Consider the following 23,962-nt stretch of genomic DNA (forward strand, 5'->3'; position numbering starts at 1 on the left):
TTTTTATAGTGTTACATATGTTTTTAGTAAATGCAATTATTGTATTAATATTAATATTTAATATATTAATATTAATTATTTAAACAATGTATTTTGAGACATTTTATTTTTAACATAGGTTTCTTTATATACATTTTGAAAATTGTCATAACAAAATTTTGTAACATTACATTAAATTTTTCAAATATTTTAAATTAATATTAAACATTTTGTTATTATATTTATTTTTAGTTTTACTACATATTTCACAGTTATTTAATATAAGGAGAAAAAAAACATTGTGTTAAATATTGTACTAATTTTGCAAATATTGAAGGTCATTTTACACAGATTAATTAATATATTTGTCATTATGGACTATTTTGTTGCTTTTGGGTCTTTTATTTTGTAACCGGGTTAGGTCGTTTTGTGTCATTTGGATGGAGAGCAGCTCGTGGTTGGGAGAAACTTAACGTCGCTTAAGGTAAGGTTTGTTTTATATGTTTTATGTGTATTTAATGTTATTTTTGAGACTAGTGTGGTGATATTTATTGTTGTTAGATTTAAGTGAGTGGTATTACAGGATTTATTATTGTTTATTTACGTGTGGTAGGTACACGTAGTTTTACCGTTTTTTAGGCTTGTTTGGAGAGTTACGATATAGATGTTTAAAGTATAAGTATTAGGAATATAATGTTAATACTAATGTTAGTAGTTGTTTATGTGTAGTTTTATGTGGGTGGGAATGTATGTTTTATATGTTTCTGTTCTAGGTGTTTGCCATTTCGGAAGGAGCGTTTTTTTTAAGGAAGTGTTTCTTAGTTTTATTAACTACTGCATTTCTAACACTTCTTCAAACTTTTCGTTTTCCTGGAGCGTTTATTTTATTTTTGAACAATTTTCGGGATTTTTATGGTTTTCCAAAGGATCTTAGTTGGATGGATTATCAATTTTTGGTACATTTGCAATTTTGCATTTTTTTTTGGGAACATTTTACACTACCTGGATTATTTTGGGGGAGAAGGATTTCCTGGATTGTCGACATGCATGGTGAGTTATTTGTTTTTTTAATATTTTGTGGGTGGGTAATGTATTTATAAATTTGGTTCTGTGTTATAGTAATGCATTGTAAGTAATGTGTGCATATTTATGTCAAAAAATATGAAATATATTGCATACATTTAAGAGTTTTGAAAATAAAGATTTTGATGTTGTTTTAATTGCTTAGGTTCCATTTTTATGTACGTGTTTGGTGGTATTATTTATTTAGAGTAGTGTTTTGGCAATTAAGTTTAGGTATTCAATTCCTTTAGTACTAGGGTATAACTTTACTTGTTGTTCTAGGTATTTGTGCATTTGTTTGGTTTGTTTAGATTTTTTAGGGACTAGTTCAGTAATGGATTGTTCCATTCTAAACTCCTGGTAGCTTTGTTCTTTTTGAAGGCATTTAATGAATGTTTCTAAACTTGGTTTAGTTCTGCCAGTTGATTTTATAAAGGCATTGTGCCAACCTTCCACTGCGTTATTTGTTTTAGATTCTCCGTTTAAGGTGCTTTTGTAAACGTTCCACCAGGGTATTAGGAATTTAGGATTTCTTCTGTGGCCAGATCTATGGAGTCTGCCTACCCAGGTGTCTTCAAAGTAGTCCAAAAATGGACTCAGTTTTGCTTCATTTTGTTTACAAAAGGGGCTATCTATTAGAATGTTGTAGTGTTCTGCTATGTCTGTTTCTGGGACATAAGCTAGTGCAATGAGTTTTTCTATTTGATATGCAAAAGATGAGTTTGTTGCATATTCTATACTTAAGGTTGTCTTTTGTAGATGCCTCCATATACACTGGTTTAAATGGTAGTAGCAGCCTTGAATGCAGGTATGGGGGTGTAATTTCAATATGCTTGCAAGCATTGCTTGTTCGAAATCTAGGATTATTTTTTCTGGGGAATAGTCATTAGTTTTTTGTTTGATTATATTTAATAATTTCATATATGTGGAATTAGTTTTATTTGGTAGTAGTGCATAAAGAAGAGGTATGTTGCAGTTATTATATAGGCCATGTATGGTGTATAATTGGAAAAATGGTTTGGGACAAATGTTAAAAGTCCCGTCCATCATCCAATATTGAGTTTGCTGAAGTTTTATTAAGTTAAGATTTGTTCCAAAAATTATAAGTCTTTTATCGTTGCTTTCATTGTCGTAAATGATAAATGGTTGTTTGTTTAGAGTTATGGTTTGGTTGGCATTTAAACTTATATCACTATATGTTCTTGGAGGTGTTGTGGTAGTAGTAGTACTTTTTTTTGTTCGTGCTATAGTTCTTTTTAGTGCACGAACATTTGGCATCTGTGTTGTTGCTGTTTTAGGAATTTTGGGAATTTCTTCTTTTAATATGACACTGGTTGGTTTTTGGGAACCTGTGCTTGCTTCTTTTATGTTTTCTAATGCTGTTCTAACTTCTATTTCTGTTATGTTTGGTGGGTGGTTGTGTTCCCTTGTATAAAGTACAGTTGCTTCTCTAGTTGTTGCCCTTCCATAACACTTGTTAGAATATTATTTGCAACATTTCCAATTTACTTTCAACCCATATTGTTTCTCCTGGGTATAAGTGTAACCCATGTAGCAGAGTAATAGCTTTCCTTTCTGGCTGGTCACAAATTCTGCTCCCTCAGTCATTTTGCTGTTTGTAAATCTACAAGAGATATATTTATTAGTTATGTAAATGGTAATGTTTGTGTATAAAAATAATTAATTAAACAATACTTTAGTATATACTTACAATTTGTTCAAATCTGTGAAATATTTTGATATGCTTTATTCTTCGGTTGTTGACTGTGTTTTCTGTTTGTCTCTGATCTGTAAGGTAAAAATAAGAGTAATTTTAATGATTTGCTTTTGTAGATTTTTAGAGTTTCATGGCCAATTTTTCAATAAAATTGGCTGCTAATAACTTTAGGATATTAAAAATTTTTGTGAATATACTTACTTTGTTACTTTTAGATAGGACGTTGGAGTAGAGTTGTCTGTTATTTCTTAGTAGAGTATTCTGTAGTAGTATCTGGAAAAAAAAAGATTTATTAGAAATGTTAGCATGTCTTTAGGTTTTTAACATTTTATCTGTTACTTTCGTTATTATATATACACACTTATTTTGTTATATCTTTGTGAATTGGTAATTTATTTTCTTGTTTTTGACAGTAGAGTTTTCTGTAGTTTTAGGAGGGAAAAAAAGTAGACATTTGTTATTAATTAGAACATGTGCTGTTTTTGGCGTTTTAACTCTTAGTTTTGTATTTGGAGGTACTTACTTTGTAAGTGTTCTTTTTGATTGTATAATGTTGTTGTTTGTTCTTTTGTAGTATAGTCTTATGTAGTCGTTTCTGAAATACAAATTTTCCTTTGTTTTAGAAATGTAAACCAGTGTTTCATTTTAAACATGTTACTAGTTAATGAAGATGTTGAATATACTTACTTAGCTTTGTGTATCTTTCGTTCTCTGAGTATTTTTCTCTGTTTGTTGTCTGTCGAATTGTCTGTAGTGGTAGTAAAACATAGAAAGGAGATATGTATAATTAGTTACAAAATGTCCTCATTTATTTGGATTTTAGCTTTTAATTTAGTGAGTCATTATACTTACTTTCTTAGTTGTATCTTTATGTTTGAGTTCTGTATTCTTGTATTTGTTAGGATAGTTATCTGCAGCGTTACAAGAGAAATAAAAAAGTATAGGATTTTAATAATATGGTTTGTATTTTATTAAAAAGATTTAAATGTGTTTTAAATATAGACAATATATTTACAAATTTTAGCGTTTTATTTAATTATAAATCAGTTGTGTGGTATATCTTAGTATACTAATCTGTAGTTAATTGAGAAATGGAAAAGTGCATATTTAGTAATTAATTTACATTTTAGTAGTAAAATATATTTATATTATTTGATTTACTTACTTGAAAGTCATGAATCAATTCTTCTAATTTTGATGTTCTTGTCGTTGTAGTGCAATTCATCCATAGATGTGTCTCCTTTCATTTTTTTTAGCATGTGGTTTGTGTTTAATGGATAATTGTTTATATAGAGTATTGTAATTAGCAATTAGTTTGCTATTGGTTAATTTAGTATTTCTGTGTGTTTATTGGTTAGTTAGTAGATTTGAATTTCGGTTAGGATTTTCATGTTGTTAGATAAGGTTAATGTAATTTATTTATGATTACAAGTAAATAAAATAAATATTTTTAAATATTTTGGAAATATAAATAATAATTATTATATGTTGTTGAATTAAAAAAATTATTTAAAATGTATAAATAAATGAGAGGTGTTTATTTTATAGACAATAATAATTTTTGCCGATAGCAATTATGTTTATATACATATTTAATATTATCGATATATTTTAAATTACGATATTATTGTTGGCGATATTAGTGAAATCGATATTTTAGTACTTGTGTATACATTTTAATGTGATCGATATTTATGGTCTTCGATATGTATGTAGTCGATAATTTTGACATCGGTGTTAATGTATATCGATATTATGTTTCCGATATTTTGGTATATGTACAGTTAAGTATAGGATGTCGATATTAATGCTTCCGATATATTTGTGTCGATATTTTAGTATCTCGATAATGTGTCTTTCGATAATATGTCAGTGATCCCTGTCTCCCACTAGAGGTCCATCAATATAATTGGATTGGGTCAAGAATTGTAATAAAAACTGAAATCAAGAGGGACAGGTGATGAGGAGAGAGAGTGATGGAGAGAGAAAGAGAGAGAGAGAGAGAGAGAGAGAGAGAGAGATAGAGAGAGCGAGTGAGTGAGAGAGAGAGAGAGAGAGAGTCAGTCCTGCATCCAGCGGGTTGGTATTTGGAAGATCAGGACTGGATTCCTTAGGCAGGCACAGCATCTCAAATCCAAACTATCAGGAATAGATACTGTAGGGTCACATAACAGGGGGCACATAGAACATGGAAACAGCACAGTTTAGGACATACCTGGTGCAAGCAGAGGGTACATTACAATTAGCCCTGGGAGTATAGCTTTGACGGCAAAGATGAAGTCCACTGCAGCACCAGGAGGAAAAAAGGTTGGAGAAGGAAGACAATCTAAGAAAATGCTAATGAGCAAGTAACAAATAACAGCAGACAAGGAATCAACGGAACTCAGTGAAAATGAACAATGGGAAAAACTAGCAAAGGCAAAGGATTAGTCAATCTAGGTGTGAACTAATGCGAGTGGCAAAGAGGAACAAAAACTGATGTTCCTAAACAAGGGAGCTCAGTGTTAGGTGAGGTTAAACACTGATTTCCCATATTGACCCGGAAGTGTGTCTGATCTCTAGTGATTGGGTCTATGTCTCTGAGAAATGTACTTTTACATATGATATTCTTCCTTTTCCATTATCTCTTCTACGTGTGCTATATACTTGGTCTTTTGTGCCTAACAATGACTTGAGACCTGATTTTAACTCCCCAAAACAATCAGTTTGAGTGATGGATATTTCAAAGTTTCCTCTTGGATTGCTTTGTAAGTGTTCAGGCTAGTTAAAAAAAGAAAATTGATGTTGTTGGGAGCAATTCAGCAGTGATCAAAAGAGGCAAATGTTATTATATTTCCTCATACCTGGGTCAAGCCTGGTGGTAACATTAAGAGCAGCCTTAAGAGGGCAAGTAGGAGTTTGGAAATGCCTGTGAATAGAAGTTTCTGTCATATAATATCAGCACAAGCAGGGATCGAATTTATATTGAAGTCTTCTATAGGGATGAGTGAATTTACTCCTTGTAGGAGTTTCATCTGGTACTATTCACCATTATATATCATGTTAATGTGAGCTTGGAAATTTAAGTTCCTTTCTAGGAGGAAGCCTAGAATGTTTGTGCTGTCAATGATAACAAGATTGCAATCCATAACTGAGTGTGTGTTCAGACAGTCTTGTGTAGGAAAGGAGGAATTATGGGGACAATCAGGTGTAACTCTGTTTTAATTGATGTAACTTGTGATAATGGCACATACACCATTGTGTCTGAGACTCTGATTGAGAATGTGAATGTCATTCATGGAGGAGATTTCTAATTACAACTATCTTCTGTGTAAAACTAGTAATATACTTTTCAGTCTCAAATGAGTGAGACAAATGATGTAAGGAAGCATGGCTGCATGGTGGACCCTTTTTTGAAGTAGATAGGTGTTGGAGATAAACTTAGCTATTTGTCTGAGTTGAGGACAACACCCTTAATCCCTGTTCGTTCCCCAAGTACTTTCAATAGTGTGGAAGGCAGAACCATGTCACATACTGCTGACAGAATATGGAGGATTCTGAGACAGGAGTCAACATTGTCTGTTATGTAAAGGGTACTATTTAATATTTGATCTATACCTCACTCTATAGAGCACCCCTCCCTGAAACTTGGTAGAAATGCATTCAGAAGCTCGCTGTTAACAATAAAACATTTTTTTAAAAAGGTGCCTTGAAAGCCCAAGATGGCAGATGCAGCTTACTGAGGCTCTGGCTGTGATGGAGAGGAACTTCAGAATAAAGTGGCATTAGGCTGATTTGTAACTGCACAAAAAAAAGTGAGATAATAAGGCAAATTGTGGCAGTAGATTCCTTGAAGAAAAGGATTCTTTTCCAGCCTGTTTACTGACATATAAGAAGAAACGGGCGAGTTTGTTTTAATAAGCGTGTGCTTGTTGCTCCAGTTAGATTTTCAAGACCTGATGAGGAGACTTATGACAATACAATTAAAAGAAACGTGTGGTGGCAGATTTATTGAAGGATGAGCAAGTTTATCTAATCTACAGAATTGTGAAAAGATTCTGTGGAGAAGCTACCTGTTTCTTTTCATGAATACATCATGCATGTCATGTTTTGGAAAATGTGCTTAGGCGATTTGCTAGCTTTTCACCCTCTCACTTTATCTCTATTTCTATGAAAGGCTTCTTTAACACAGATTTAATTTTGCTTTAAAGCAGGACAGAGATAATGACTTAGAATAATATCGCTCTGCCTTTTTAAGTCAATGCAACTGTTAAGTAAGCAAAGCATTCATAAGCATTTCTGAAATGAATGTAAAGCTCTTTTCCTGATACCGGAGGAGGTTTTTGTCAACAGGAACACACTGAAACATTTATGAACCATACCAGAAAAGTTATGTGTGCAGCATATTTTGGAGTAGGCCATTTGATGTATGAGATAAAAAGATGCTTGCAGCTTTATTTTTCTCCTTAGGATTCTTTATAACGCTAAAGGCCCAGTACATTTTCTTTGCTTATTTATAACTGTAAAAATACAGTTCTGCCTATTTTCAATGAATTTCTTCAAATAGTGTGGTTTCACCTCAGTACTTGGCATGGTATGGACTATATTTTATTTGTTCTGCTAGGGTGTGGGCTTATTGGTTTGTTCACCTACCTGGCAACAGTTTGAAAAATATTTACGCCTACCCTGCTGTAGTTTTATTTCTGGATTGTGAAGTCATTGATGGTCCTATATGTTGCTGGATACGATATGTTCATAATATTAATCCTCTCCTATTAGCATTGGTTATCAATTCAAGACGGAGAGTCCTTACATGGAATCTGTTTAGCATAGCTATAAAACTGTTAGTACTTGAGGTGTCAGGCACATGCTGTTCATTCCTGTGACTGTATGAGGAGACAAATGCAAAGAGAACAATTGATGGACAGAATGCAGAACAATGTCATACTTCCCCCCCAGTACAGAGATCTGGTCCTAAATCCATTGTTTTTTTTTTTTTTGCTCACCATCCAATTCCAGTTTGAACCCAGCCATATGCAAATCAGTTTTGACCCTGAGCCCAATGGGAACATTCCAACCCGAACTGCCAAACTAGATCCTCTCTGGACTGGAAACAAGCATCCTAGAACCGGTTTCAAGTTTTCACCCGTCATCAGCCAGCAAAGCTTGACTCCAGTGGGATGGAGAGTACCTTGTGTTTGCTTTGTTCGCCCTAAGTTGGCAGGGTATGCTCAGACGTGGGTCCCTTGCTCACTTTGCCACTGGATTCAAGCTAGCCTGGCTGATGAAAGGTGTTACCTAGAAACCGGTCCCAGAATGCTTGTTTCCGGTTCAGGGAAGACCTGGCTTGGCAGTTCGGATTGGAATGTTCACATGAGACACAGGGTCAAGACTGATTTGCATATAGCTGGATCTGAACTGAGGTGGCAAAGTGAGCTAAAGAATGATGATGGATTCAACCAAGATTTGCGGCTGGGGGTGAGTGTCTGAAAAGTTTCAGCACTCTGTCCATCATCTCCTTGTGCTTGCTTTGTTCACCCAAAGTTGACAGGGTATGCCCAGATATGGGTCCCTTGCTCACTTTGCCACTGGATTAAAGCTAGCCTGGCTGATGAAGGGTGTTACCCAGAAACCGGTACCAGGATGCCTGTTTCTGTTTCAGGGAAGACCTAGCTTGGCAGTTCGGGCTGAACTGTTCCCATGAGACGCTGGGTCACAACTGATTTGCATACAGCTAGGCCTGGCAAAGTGAGCGAAAGAATGATGATGGATTCAAGCCAGATCTGTGACTGGGGGTGAGTGTCTGAAAAGTTTCAGCGCTCCGTCCATCATTTCCTTGCGTTTGATTTGTATGGTGAGACCACAAAGGGAAAGGGCTGACTCTAAAACTACTTTTTTGTCCTTCAAGTCTCCATTCCTCATCAAGACTAAAAAGCATCAGAAGGATCTTGGTAACATATCTCTTGGGGCAAGCATGACATAAGAATGTGATGTTTCACAAAGGTGCTCTGCTTCGCCTCAAGTTTCAGGGGCAGCTTAAAAAAACACATTCTCTACCTCTGTTAAAAGGCCCAAAAGGATGTGGATTCTCCCTCTACTCCAAATCACCTCCTCATTGATTTTGGAAGATCGCATTGAAAAGATTTGAGCTCTGAAACGTTGTGTTGTTGAAACCAATGCAGCTCTTCAAGGAATTGTGGAAAAATGCTCTTTTCAAGATAAGAGAATAGTTGCCAATGAACAGAGAGTGAGTGATGTTGAATACCAGACTATTCACTCAATTGTTCATCTGGTAGCTCGTGTTCCACTCAGCATCCAAAGGGCTTATTGCTTGTGCCCTAGGATCTCTTCTTCATCTAGTAAAATGCCTAAGGACATCATCATTCTCTTCCTTCAGTTTACAGAGCTGATGAATCTGAGAATTTTACTGGTTAAGAAGCAAAGTGTTCTATTCTCATGATGTCTCCAAAGTCACAGCACTTAAAATAAAACAACTCTTTCAAATCACCCACAACTCAAATCTATGAATGCTACGTATGGTTTAGTACATCCCTGCTTATTGAAGGTCACGTACAAAGATATGACATTTACATTTGAGGACCCTGGCAAGCTCAGAGATTTTATATGACAGCACAGCTCTGAAGGTATGGAACAGATTTTTTCTGTAACTTCCTGATTTGTTGTTCTTTTATCTGTTTAAGAAATGTCTAATTGCATCTAACATGTTTCTTCCTTCTTGGTTTTGAGGTGATTGAATGGCTATTCATATTCCATGCCTCATTGTTTTTTTTTTACATTTCAGACTGGTTTGTTATATTGCTCCTAGTTCTGTTTCCAACTCCTCTTGTTGTTTATTTCCCTGTTCCTTTTTTACCTATCTTAAGTTCAAAGACTTTTGTAAAATTGTCATTATGTTGTTTTTATATGTTTCTATTGTTCAATAATGAGCTGTGAGGTGCACGTTTTGGTTGCACTTCCTCTTGTTGTTTTTTCTTTTTAATTTTTCACTCTGGTATGTATTTTGTCTTTCCTTTTCCATCCGTTGAAGTCACAATTTGTATGTCTGCATTTAGGTGTTCCACCACTCTCACATCGTTCAGGGTGTTTCAATTCATATCCAAATTGATTCAACTACGACTAGTGAATTTTCTTTTCCTCTTTGGTAGTCTAATGGGGATTTTCCCCCCTCTTTTTGTTTCCTTTCTTTTCTATTACTACCTATGTATTCCTTTCTTCTTCCCTATTTTTATAGGAGAGAGACATAATTTGTGTTTATTAAGTTAAATGTTTTTCAATCACATTATTTGTATTCAATCTTAGGATTGTTAAGTGGAATGTAAAGGGTTGAAAAAACCATTAAAGAGGCAAAGAGTCTTGTCACTTTTGCTAGGCTTACGGCTCAGCTAGTTGTATTACAAGAAACACATCTTTCTGATATGTAGCTTCTTAATACCCTAGACAGCAACTAAGTTCCTTTGGAAAAAGAAAAAAGCAAGAATTACCCTAGATTAATTGGAAAATTCCAAAGTGTTGGGAGGTGTCAATTTTCGGGATTTCTCCACTTTTCATAGGACATTTGGAATCAAACAAATTCAGGTTAATTTAGTGCATCCTGTCTGCAACATTGGCAACTTAATGTTGTATCTAGAGTGGTCTTTGGTTTTCCCTTTTAGTCACAAAAATATTCTTGTTATGTTTGATCCACCCTAGCTGTGGTTGCCATCTACTGTATCACACTCTTCCTCCCTATTGAAACCATTTATGGTTTCAAATTAATCAATTTCTGATGTTTGTTGCAGTCCCATTTGGTATAATAAATTGATTAGGAAAAATGGTGAAACCATGTTATAGAAAAAGTAGACAGAGAGAGGTATTTTCACCATTTCACAAATATTAAAGGATAATCTTATTGTTTCTTTTTCTGAACTCTCCAGCACATAACATTTCTCAATTAATATGTTTACACAACGTAATGAGCTTAAAGGTCTTCATATTACACCTAGGTTACTCACCTTTTTCTAGCCTCGTGGATCCTCATGTGCTGAACATTCCTATTTCTAGGAATTTGCTCTCAAAAGCTGCTGTTCCATTCATATTGTTCTGACCACTCAATATGAACAGACCTGTTTCCTAACAGTGCTTTGTGGGAATTGGAGTTGCATTGTACTTGACTGGTTTCCACCTGGGATACAATGTGGTCCAAAGTGTATTCAACAGCATGCTCTGCTATTTTAACACTGTAGGAAAGTGCTCTATGCAACATAGTCACCCCTGTTTTCTGCCTAATATTTTCAGTGATTTTGACTGGAAGTGAGCAGGGTTCAAGCTATCCAGGCCCCCACTGTCAGATCTCTTTCCCCAGACTGTACAATTGTTTTCCCCAATGGGCGCTACCTTTGGTATCTAGAAAATTTCACCCTTCTAGCAAATGGTAGCCCTGGTACCTATGGCCTGAGGTTCTAATGAGGGTCCATAAGGGCAGCAGACCGAATTGCGGCACCCTGAGGGCCCCCAGACCATGCTCATGTGAACTGCCACTGCAGGCTGCATGTCTTCGTGAAAGTGAAAACACAACATGGCACACAGCCTGTGAGACATGCATACCTACACTGCATGCAGTTTAGATAACTCACCCCTACAGCAGGACTTCCAGCCCTAAGGCAGGGTGCACTAAACTACATGTGACTTCATCACCTTACGAGCAAGTATACTACTGTGCTGGTTAGTTTTATTGCTCGCAGTACACGTGAACAGAGGAGCCATTTTACAAACATGTGCTGAACTCTAGTAGAAACAAGTTCCCCAGCTACATGGTGATTTCACAAAAAAAAAGGGATATTTAGTATCAAACTTCTCATATTAATAAACCCATGTTTATGCCAGTGTCGGATTGAATAATACATGCAAATGAAGGGCACCTTTGGGGTGTCTCTTGAAAACCTACCACCCACTGGTTTGCTGACTATCTGGTTGTAACCAGCCTGCCACCAGAAATGAGTTTCTGACCCCAAGGGTGAGGGCTTTTACTCTTTAGGGGCCATAAACCAAGGCTGCTTGAGCAAGGGGTGCCTTGCACTCCAGCCCACAGGATGACCAGCGGATTAGCATTCCAGGGCAGGGGATCTTTAAAGAGGCCCACCACCTTTTGTATGTGAATTCGGCTTCTCTCAAAGGAGAGGAAACTGACCCCTTTGACCAGACTCCTTGGCACCTGGACAGGCATGAAAATTAGCTAGACAAGACAGGTGTGTCCACCCTCAGGAGAGCACCATCCCTGAACTGGGCTACCAGAAGTGACTATTCTGGTGATGGTACTTTTAGGATCTTTGGGATAGGGTTAGGTCCACTTCCCCCAGGAAGTGGTCATGTAGGGGCGTAGTGACCCCAGGGGTAAGTAGCTCATTGTCTACTACCCTACACTCCTCTAACACCCCTAAATTCAGTATTTACGGGAGCCCTAGCACTACGAAATCAGATCCTTCAAACGAAAAGAAGAAGAAAGGCAGAAGAGCTGCAAAAGCAAGAACTGCAGGAGAAGGAACTGACTCACCACTAGCCCTGCTGACCTCTTTGCATATTCTCGACAATTGTGCTAAAGTCAGCTTGCCATACAAGCTGCTAATTCTCCAAAGCCTTGGACGACTACCAGCACTACTCCATAGACTCAGGAACTCTGATGGAACAGTGGAGCTTTTCCCCTGCATCTTGCAGGTACCAGAGACTGAGATATGAGTCTCCAAGAACCCAAATATATGACCCTGGAAAGCATTGCTTCATCCAAGCCGCCTAGCCTGAGCTGAAGTGGGCCAACAGACCCACTGGTCCCGAGATCCTGTTGACCTCTGAAAAACATGGGCACATGAGAGTTGTGAAAGCAGAAGACCAAAGAAGAGCAGCTGGCTTTGCACAAGCCTGCCGGCCTGTCTGCTGTTTCCCCCCGGAACTACAGTAAAGATGTCTTGTCCTATAGCTGTTGTGCCTGAAAGCCGGGAAGGACTGCCTGCCTTCAATAAAGACTCAAAAATAGCCCTGGGTGGAACTTGCAGAGTTGTACTCCACGGAATTTCCTGTAGTTACTAAAAAAACTCTGTGAAATTCCAAGGAGTATCGTGCCCCGGCGGAGTAACTTCACCAATTGAAACCTTCCTTGCTTAGTCTCTCTTGGTGCATGCAACCCCCCTCTCTCCCATAGTAGTCCTCCAGTCCTGACCTTACCTGAGCCTCCTCCTTCACCTGGTGGGTGGGTATTGGTGGCACCAACTATCCCCATGGTAGTGCAGCCCAGCACTGCCTTCCAGTTTCCTTCTTGCTCCTGATGGCTGCACTCCGCTTAGAAGCCTGAGCCTCTGCTGCTCCAGTTCAGAAGGAAGCCGTAAAGGTCATATGTGCTGGATACTTGCCAACATGAATTTCTTAGCTCCATGATGGCTTCACTGTTTTCTAAGATGTTTGGAACCAAACATCTTGTCTTAATAAACCCTCACTATTGCCAGAGTTGGTTTATTAATAAATTCACACAGGAGATCTTTTTAGAGGGTCCCCTTAAATTTAACTAAAGACTAGTGGGATCTCTGGATGGTTGTCACCAGACTGTCACCACCAGACATATTTATAACCTCATGGGATAAGAGCCAGAGCTCTCAGAGGACAGAAACAATACCTGCTCTGGACAGGGATGTTTAACACCTCCTCCTCAGCAGGACAGGATGGCTTTCCCGGGTACGAAACTTCCAAAGGCAATGCCTCCTTTGAAATCAAACCTCCAGATAGTGGCAGAGGCCGAGCCTCCTTTCCTTTCACATTATTGGTGGGCGGAAAGTTGGGAAAATGTGTTAGATGAGGAGGAGGGTTCCCCCTCAACCGTCAACACCCCTATGGTGGGGCAGGTGAGGTAAACCCCTCTCCTGAAACTCCACAATATTGAGATGGTGAGAAACCTCCAATAAGGGCTAGGGTAGTGCCTCTTCTCACAGGAAGTGGTCATTAAAAGGTGTAGACACCCTAAAAGTAGATAGCCCATTGGCTATTACCTGTCTCCCCTTGTAATGCCCCTAAATTCAGTATTCAGGTGGCTCCCTGAGACCTGAACCTCAGATTCATCATACCGAAGAAGACCAGGGCAATGAAGACCCTTGCATGACAACTGAAGCCCTGCTGCAGAAAGAAAATATGCTAAACGCCAAACCCTGCCAACTGCAAGAAGGACAGTTGTGTTGCCCTGAAACCTGCAATGACTTCAAGATCCCAAGTGCACCTCCAGCTTTCAAGGAGCTACAGAAGCGCTCCCTTGGAGTGAATGTATCACTCTCCTGCACATCGCAAGCACCGATCCAGTGAAGTCAGGTTTGTTGACTTACTGATCCCCTTCAATCTTCAGGCAGCACCAAAGCAAGAAAAGGTACAACAGCTCTGGAGGGTCAGGTCTGCCTCTTGACCAAGTTTGGAGGCACCAGGTCTTACTGGAGCCGTGGTGTGCCAATACCTAGGGTACCGGATCCCCAATGGTAAAAATCAAGAAGAAGATTCCACACCACACTCCCAAAACCCCAGAAGTAGGCACCTTTGAAGGACATCAAGACCCACTTCTGGAGTGCCCAGCTGTCCTGAGATCGCCTCTTCAAAATGCCTGCTCCTGAGCTCAAGGACCCCAAAGCGACCTCCTCCCTCCAAGGAAACCTACCTGTAAGTCCATCTGTGTAGTACATTTTCAAGTGTCCCCCTTCGTCTTTGTGTACCAGATTCCATGGTCCTCAGTACTGTGCTCTAGGCCCGCTTGGAATGCTCCTGAAATTCTCCTGCAGGAATTTTGGACCTCCCGACATCAATCTAAAATGAGAAGGTGAACTTCATGAAAGCATCACCTGATTTTATATGCAAATTTCTATTATCTTTCCATTGATTCCTCTGGTGTATATTTGTGCACAAATGTGATACATTTTCTGAACTTTTTAAAAATTATAGCTCAAAAAGTACTTACCTTAGAAGCATGTTCTGGGTCTCTAAAAATGCATACAAATAGTATTTATTTTTACAAATTGGTCTCGGATTTATTCTTGAGTGTGTGTCTCATTTATTGTCTCTATGTGTGGCAACATATGCTTAATACTATACTCTAATAAGCCTAACTGCTCGCCCACACTTCCACTAAAAGAGCATTAGAATTTTCTAATTTTACCTCTGCATACCTAGAGCTAAAACACTGCACTCCCTGCACAGTATACTTCATTTTAGTGCACTATACTATATAGAGCCAGCTTCCTTTGTGTAGCTTATCTAGACAATATTGCTGTCTTTTGCTCCCCCTGAAAGGATCATCTGATCCACCTTGGGAAGATCCTGAAGGCTCTGCATAGTTCAGGCCTCACTATCAAAGCATGCACCTTGTGGGTGGAAGCCAAGTTTAACCACTACAACCCCAAATCCAGTCATCTCTGGACTGGATAGCTCCATCACCGACTCAAGTCTGGGCACCCCTTCGCTTGACTGGGTACCACAGGAGGTTTGTGCAGGGATATGGGTTCATTGTGGCCCCCCTCACAGAACTGACCTTCAAAAAGATGCCCAAAAGGCTAACTGGACATTGAGCTGTCAACAGGCATTTGACACCCCAAAAGAAGCAATGTGCTCAGCACCCATTCTGAAATCTCCAGATTATACCAAGCAGTTTATAGTGCAGACATGTTCCTTGGAACATGGGATAGGATTGGTCCTGTCCTAGACCAATGATGATGGCCATGACAAACCTGTTGCTTTCATAAGCAGGAGGCTTCTCCCCAGAGATCAGCATTGGAATTCCATTGAGAAGGAAGTATTTGCTGTGGTTTGGTCCCTTAAGAAGCTCAGTCTATACCTGTTTGGTTCTCAATGCTTCCTTGTCCAAATTGACTACAGACTGCTCAGATAGCTAATGCAAATTAAAGGTGAAAACCCCAAACTGTTAAAGTGGTCCATATCTCTACAGGGAAAAGATTTCACAATGGAACACAGACTTGGGACTGACCATGTCCATGCAGATGGACATTCCAGGTTTCTACACTTAGTAGATAACGACTCCCTAGGGAAAGGTTAGTTTCATCATCTTTCATTTGAGGGGGGTCATATAGGAAAGTGTCTTTTTTGACAGCGTTTGCCTCCACTTTTTGCCTGATGCATGATGTGATTTCGAATGTAAGTGCACTGGGTCTCTACTAACCAGGTTCCCAGTAACAGATTTCTGTGCTAAAACTGTACCATGATTGGCACAAGTCAGCAGCCCCTGTAAGTCCCCACTAAATGGTACCAATGGGACATAGGCCATTGGGACTGAAGCGGGTCTGCCAGGGCTGCAGCACAAATCTGCATACTATACCACTGCTAACCAATGCTCAAGTGGTTGTGCTCTATACTCCAAACATGATAATATTGACTTATCCCCAATGGGTATATTTAATTTAATAATAAGTTCAGAGTAAAGTGGGACTATATATGCCTGAGACCTGTACATTAAATGCTACTAGTGGGCCTGCAGCACTGGTTGTGCCACTCACTTATGTTGCCCTGTAAACATGTCTCATGCTTGTCATTGCAGAGTGTGTCTGTAGTGTAAATCTGCCATTTCGACCTGATAATTGAACCATTTTACCAGGTCCAAACTTTCCTTTTTAATACATATAATTCACCCATAGTGTAGGACCTAGACCGTACAGAGGGAAGGGTGCACTGTATTTAAAAATCAGGACATGTACTTTTAAGTTTTACATGTCCTGGTAGTGAAAACTCTTAAATTTGTTTTTCACTACTGCAAGGCCGATATTAGGCCTGAGCTGTAAATTCCGCTCCGCTCACGGAATTTGCAGAATTTTGGCAATTCCGCATTCCACGGAGAACGCGGACTTGCCTAAAATTCCGTGATTCACAGCGTAGCAGAATTTTTTCCATCTTCGCGCTTTCAAAATGGCCGTTTGCGTGCGCGAGAGTGACTTATCGGGATCCCTGCATTCGCCGATGAGTTTTCCTATCTATTGGTAGCCGGCCACGTGATCTCGCGAGAGTGTGCAATCGCGAACACGTCCTTCGGATGCCCCATCTAGGTTCGCGAAAAGGAAACACGCATCGCGAGCGGGCGGGACAAGTGAAACAAGATGCCGGCGCCAATTGGCGACTGCATGGGCAAGTTTGAAGATATATCCCCCTGAACATGCAAATAGCATCCACGAACAGGAAAAACACATTACAAACGGGCAGAACAAGCAATTCCGAATGCTTGCAGAATTCTAAGTAGCTTGCTGAGATTTTTCACCATTTCGCTGAACTTTGCGTAACGCGATTACGCAAATTTCGCCCACCCCTAGCCTATATCTCCCATAGGATAACATTGGGATTATATATATGTTATAATGTGTTATAAATGTAATTTTTAAATGAGAAGCTATACCTGGCTCAACTTTGGTGTCTCTGAAATCCTAATTTAAAATCCTGATTTATGGTGAAGTCAGATTTTAAATTACAATCCTAAAAAAACACTTTTAGCAACTTGGTATTTCTTGCCTTAGCCATCTCAGGGCCTGTAGCCTGTCTCTGGTCACATGACTGGGTGTAGTTGGCAGGTGGGCTTTGTGTATTCCTCCTAGAAAGCCACACACAACTGGAACTTAGGTGTGACTGAATGGGTCATTAAAGACCGGATGAGAGGGAGGAACAGGATCCTTCTTCACTAACATTTCAATAGGCTGTGTCCTGTCAGCACACAAAGTGCTGCATACCCCATGTAGTTAGTCTGAAGCTAGGGAAAGGGTGACAGGGCATCTGTGTACTTAACCGCATGCCTCTAGAAGCTTCTTTCCACTTCAAAAGCGCAACTGGGTGTAGAAGAAGGACCTCATACTCCACCAATTCATTACACTTCTGGACCTGTGGATACTCTGCCAGGACTGCTATGCTGCTGAAGAACTGCCACTTTGCTGGACTGTGCTCTGCTGGACCCTTGCATGTCTGTGCTCTTATGCTGGCTGCTGACCTTCTGCCTGGTGAGAAGGACTGGACCTCATCTCCTAAACCCAGAACCCTGAATTACTTCAGGGACATAACAGGCTTCAGTCCATCACCCCAACTGTGCATCACAGCCCCGACAACGGACTTCACTTTGCAAGATCTTTTTGAAGGATCATCAACATCGACGCACCATGACTTTGCACTGCAGGCTTGCCACATCTTGGAACCAATGCCTGGCCTCGGCTGCACTATGCATCTCTGATGTGGATCCACACAACATTCCGCAATCAGGACATAAGGTATTCAGTGGGCCTAACTGTGTCTCTTTAGCCAGCCTGCACTCCATCGTGGTTGGCAGGAACTTGTGACTTTATTCCGGCCCAGCATGACCAGCTGTCCCCCAATAGCACTTTGTGCTTTTTGGCGCTATTTCTCACTATGAACTTTAAGATTCAATAACTCTGGTTCTATTCATTGTGCATTTTTGTTGCTTTGGTTTTGTTTTAACTAATAATTTATTGGCATATGTACAAGCCCCTATTGCCACCACAATGTCACTTTTATTGACGTTGTGGTGGCGATAGGAGCTTAGCCTTATTTACAAGGGAGCGTTAAGCTACTTAGCTTGACTTAAAGCTGCCTTGTAAATAAGGCCCCCTTTCACGCTATGGTTGGTGTGAAAGGGTTGGGCAGTGGGTGTTGTGGTCAGCATTCCACCGCAACACCCATTGATGTTGGCACTGACCCCTATATCCAGGGGCAGCGTACATAGGAGGCAGTGCCAAATTTAAGGTCAGGTAAAACCTGGTCTTAAGCCGGCGAAATGAGGAGAAATGCATTATTTCTCCTCGTTTTTTCTTTTTCCATGTGAGCTGCATTGTGCAGCACACATGGAAAAAGCGAAATGCCATGGATTGTTTATGTAAAGCAAGGTTTCCATTCCTGTACATAAACAATCTTTAAAAAACATACTATTTTGTGACATTCATGTGTGTTGCATTAAGCGGCCCACATGAAAGTGACAACATGGCATTTCAGGGTTTTTTTAATGCTTAGGAAGGGACACCTTCCTACACAGTCCTCCCCTGCATGCAGACACCCTTGCACAATGGTGCAAGGGTGCCTGCGTTGGTACTACACTGCTAAGTATAACGCCATTGCAGGGGGGAAATGCAAGGTTGCACCATATCGTTGTAAATATGGTGCAGCCTCGTGTCTCATATTGTACATATCCCCCTAAGTTCTATTTTTCTAACCTTTTTGTGTAGTGCTTTCACAATTTACATTACACGAGCGAGTTTATCTTCTATACAGTCGTAAATATTCACCACACTGCCTGATTTAGCAGCAAAGAAGAACCATATAGTTCATTGTAATCAGATGGATTGTGATGAAACATACGATAATGTGTGAATATAAACAAATATGACTCTTTCCCATCCCTTCCCTCATTTCTCGTAGAGGTCTTTTCTCCCTCCATTTGTCTATTGCTCTCACAAATACAGGCAGACACACTCGACTATACAACAAATAAAAGAACAGCAATAACTCAGCGTAGGGTGACCAACTGGCATTGGTGCAAATTCAGGACAGTGAGTGTAAAAATTCAGGACAAAGGGTCAAAATTCAGGACACAAATTCAGGACAGGAGGTCAAAATTCAGGACAAAACTTCAGGACAATAGGTAAGTTTTACAGACACATCAGAGGTCGCGCAATAGTGTATAAGTAAGCCCAGCCATTTCCAAACATATTCAACCATTTGCAAACATATCCATCATGTATCCTTCCATCTATCATTTCACGCATCCATCCCTTCATCCATCCTTTCACTCATCCTCCATTATCCATCCATCCACCCTTTCACCCTATCCATCTGTACACTAATCCATCCACTCTTGATCCCATCCATCCATTCACTCATCCATCCAGCCATTTACCCTTTCACCAATCCAGCCATCCTTTCACTTACTAATCCTTCCACCCATCCACTCTTTTAGTCATCCATCCATCCTCCCTTTGGCTCGCCATCGACCCTTTCACTTAGCCATCCTTCCTTCCATCCATCCATCCACCCACCCATCCATCCATCTACTCATCCACTCATGAATCCATCCATTGACCCTATCACTCATCCATCTATCATTTCACTCCTTCACACATCTATTCATCCTTTTGTCCATCTACCCTCCCTTTCACTCACTCATCCTTCCTTATATCCACCCTTTCACTCATTCGTCCATTCATTCACCCTTGCACTTATCAATCCATCCATCATTTCACTCATCCACCCACCCACCCATCATTCACCCATCCACCCACCCACCCACCATCCACCCACCCATCATTTCACCCACCCACCATCCAATCCACTCATCCATCCTTTTACCCACCCACCGACTCATCCATCCTTTCACCCACCCACCCACCCATCATCCATCCATCCATCCTTCCCCTCATCATCCATCCATCCTTCCCCTCATCATCCATCATCCTTCCCATCATCCATCCATCCATCCTTCCCCTCATCACCCATCCATCCTTTCATCCATTCATCCATCCATTCTTTCACCCACCCATCCCCTCATCCATCCATCCTTCCCCTCATCCATCCATCCTTCCCCTCATCCATCCATCCATCCTTCCCCTCATCCATCCTTCCCCTCATCCATCCTTCACCTCATCCATTCATCCTTCCATCCATCCTTCCCCTCATCTTCCATCCATCCTTCCCCTCATCATCCATCCATCCTTCCCCTCATCATCCATCTATCCTTCCCCTCATCATCCATCCATCCATCCCCTCATCCATCCATCCTTCCCCTCATCCATCCATCCTTCCCCTAATCCATCCTTCCCCTCATCAATCCATCCATCCTTCCCCTCATCCATCCATCCTTCCCCTCATCCATCCTTCCCCTCATCCATCCATCCTTCCTTCCCCTCATCCATCCATCCTTCCCCTCATCCATTCATCCTTCCATCCATCCTTCCCCTCATCATCCATCCATCCTTCCCCTCATCATCCATCCATCCTTTTCCCTCATCATCCATCCATCCATCCTTCTACCCACCCACTCATCATCCATCCATCCTTTCACCCACCCATCCATCCATCCATCCATTCTTTCACCCACCCATTCATCCATCAATTCTTTCACCCACCCATCCATCCCCTCATCCATCCATTCTTCACCTCATCCATCCATCCTTCCCCTCATCCATCCATCCATCCTTCCCCTCATCCATCCATCCTTCCCCTCATCCATCCATCCTTCCCCTCATGCATCCATCCTTCCCCTCATGCATCCATCCTTCCCCTCATCCATCCTTCCTTTCATCCTTCCCCTCATCCATCTTTCCCCTCATCCATCATCCAGGTACCCTTCCACCCATACATCCAGCTATTTACATTTTCTCTCATCCAACCTTCCCCTCACTCATCAATCCATCCATCCTCTCTCATTATCCATTTATTCAATCTTTCATTCATCCATTCACCCTTTCACTAATTCATCCAGCCATTCACCCATCCTTTCACTTACTCACTCGCCCACCTTTTCATAATAATTTTGAGCTGAGCCCTTTTGAGAAGAGGCCCATCAAGAACGTCACCCTCACTGCAGGAGCCATTCCAGGACTGGGACAGAAGCCACCCAGGGCAAGAGTCATCACAGGCGGGGGGGGGTGGGTGGACTGGAGCCAACACATGGGGGGACAGGAGCCATCACTGAGGGGAGGGCAGGAGCCATCACAGGAGAGGGAACAGGATCCACCAGGGTGGGCACAGGGGTGGGCATGCAGTATTCTAGTATCATCTTGGGCTCCTCGCCCCCTCCTGCACAAGACAAAGAGAAGACAGGCTCTCTGTCCAAAATGCCATCCGCCACTGTGATGTACAGTACTTACAGGAGATACTCCAAGAGAACTGATTTAACTGATTGTCCTCCACACTTTGTTAATCAATGTGGGTGCGATTGTGCCATTTCTTTATTTTATTACATTATAGACTGCATGTTTGAAGAACCAAGGTTTGCTTACAAGTTAGTGACAGTAATTAAGCTCTGTGACCTGTGTAATCAGGGCCGTTCTAGGATGTTTGGGGCCCTGGGTAGAAATGGAATGTGTGAGGGCCCCTCTAAATTGCAGAGACCGACGCATTCAGGGCTGTCTGCATCTGAATAGATGCCCCTGCTACTGAAGCTACAGCCCCTCCCTCTCCGTCACCTCCGAGCACCTCTTAACAGGTCATCAAGGGCTGGAGGTGTGAGAGTTGACATCCCGCTGTGCCTATCCAATGCTGCAGGGTATCTGAGGAGCTTTGGTACAGCATCGTAGTCAAGAAGGGAGGTGGCGGGTGCAAGCTATGCCGGTGTTAGGGTGGTGAGACCTGTGCCTGGTTAAAATTACGGACAAATGCCGTCCGTTAAAGAATCCTTCACGGACAACGGACAGACGGCCGAAATTACGGACTGTCCGTGAAATTTACGGACGGTTGGTCACCCTAACTCAGCGAATGTTTTAACCCGGAAAGGCTGGTGCCGAGGATGCTCTTGCTGTGTAGATTTCGCCTCCCCATCAGCCAATCAGAACCCAACCTCCGCATTCCCCATAAGTCACACAATTCTGACGGCATCCTGGAGGAGATGGGCCCGTCCCCTTCTCCTCACTGACATCATGAGGTGGCATGGTCGGGAAGGTGTCATTCTGAAGAAACCAGGCCACTCTGTCTGCTGTGTGCAGATCAAACTTATCATAAAGGCGTTCATACTAGTGAAAGAAGACCTGATTGATTTCTATCTGGGAGTGAACCAGGTTGCCACCAGGTGTAGGAATTTCCATTATGAGCAAATTCGGCAGCTCTGGTCGTTACTCCACATCCGTTCCTACCACTGGTTCTGTTCTTCAGGAAGAAAAATCATGCAATTCACTTTCTTGCTCACCTTGCTGGCTGCAAAGGAGATGATGTGGCCTAGGGCGAGGATGGTCAACTTTTGGGCTAGGGAATCAAGTTTGAGTCTTGGCGTTAGCTCATCCACTAGCGAGTCTGGACAAATCACTAGATCTCCCCGTGCCTAGAAAGAACAAGCATTGGCATAGCCAATAGGTCTCGCCTTTGGGATCTTATAAGTGTTTAGCCAAGCAACAGTTGATGTTGTTGCACCAAGGATAATGTGCTGCATAACTAAATACTAGGTCCCAAAAGCGAGACCTATTGGCTATGCCGATGCTTGTTACCGTTGATTTTCAAAACAAACATTACTTACAGCAAGCACTAATCCATGCAATCTTTCAATACCTTGCAAACGGTGCAGAGTAGGAATATCGACGTAGAAATATCGTCTCACATTAATATCTCTGCAGAAATATCGAGTGGAACAAATATCAACAACAAAAATATAGTTTGACCAGAATATCGACTGACAGGTAAGTAATATCGATAACAATAATATAGTTGTAATAAATATCGTTTACAAAAATATAGTTTACAAAAATATCGATTTATTAATAATGTTATGTATTTTAGTGTTTTAAATGAGAATTGTTTGTTATTTTATTATATGTTTTAGAATTGTATTAGTTATTAATGTTTTTAATGTTTAATATTGTGTTATTAATTCCATAGCGGGTTGTGGGTTTATAGGGGAATAGGGTGGGAAGTAATTTAATTACATAAAATTAATTGATTAATTAATGTGTTAATTTATTAATAATAGTTTAATAATTAGTTGTTAATTAATTTCAATTAGTCAATTAATAATTAATTATGTTAATTGTTTAATTAATTTTAGGTGTGTGTTGGGGAGTTCATACGTGTAAATGGTGTGAAGGGTGGTAATTAATTAATTTATTATTGATGAATTAATAAATAATTTTTAAATTAATTACCATTAATAATTAGTAAATATTAATTGTAAATGTGTAAAATTTTGATAGTTTTTTTTAAAAATTGTTTTGTGTTCCAGCGCTCTCCTTACTATTGTACTCACTGGAGTGGGAATAGTAATTTTTACTCCTACTATCCAACGCTTTCCCTACTGTTGCACTCACGGGAGTGGGAATAATAATTTTTACCCCTACGCTATCCAACGCTTTCCCTACTGTTGCACCCTTTGGAGTGGGAATAGTAATTTTTACCCCTACGCTATCCAACGCTTTCCCTACTGTTGCACCCTCTGGAGTGGGAATTGTAATTTTTACCCCTACGCTATCCAACGCTTTCCCTACTGTTGCACCATTTGGAGTGGGAATAGTA

The sequence above is a fragment of the Lissotriton helveticus genome, chromosome 1_1 (assembly GCF_964261635.1).
Source record: "Lissotriton helveticus chromosome 1_1, aLisHel1.1, whole genome shotgun sequence".
NCBI lineage: Eukaryota > Metazoa > Chordata > Amphibia > Caudata > Salamandridae > Lissotriton > Lissotriton helveticus.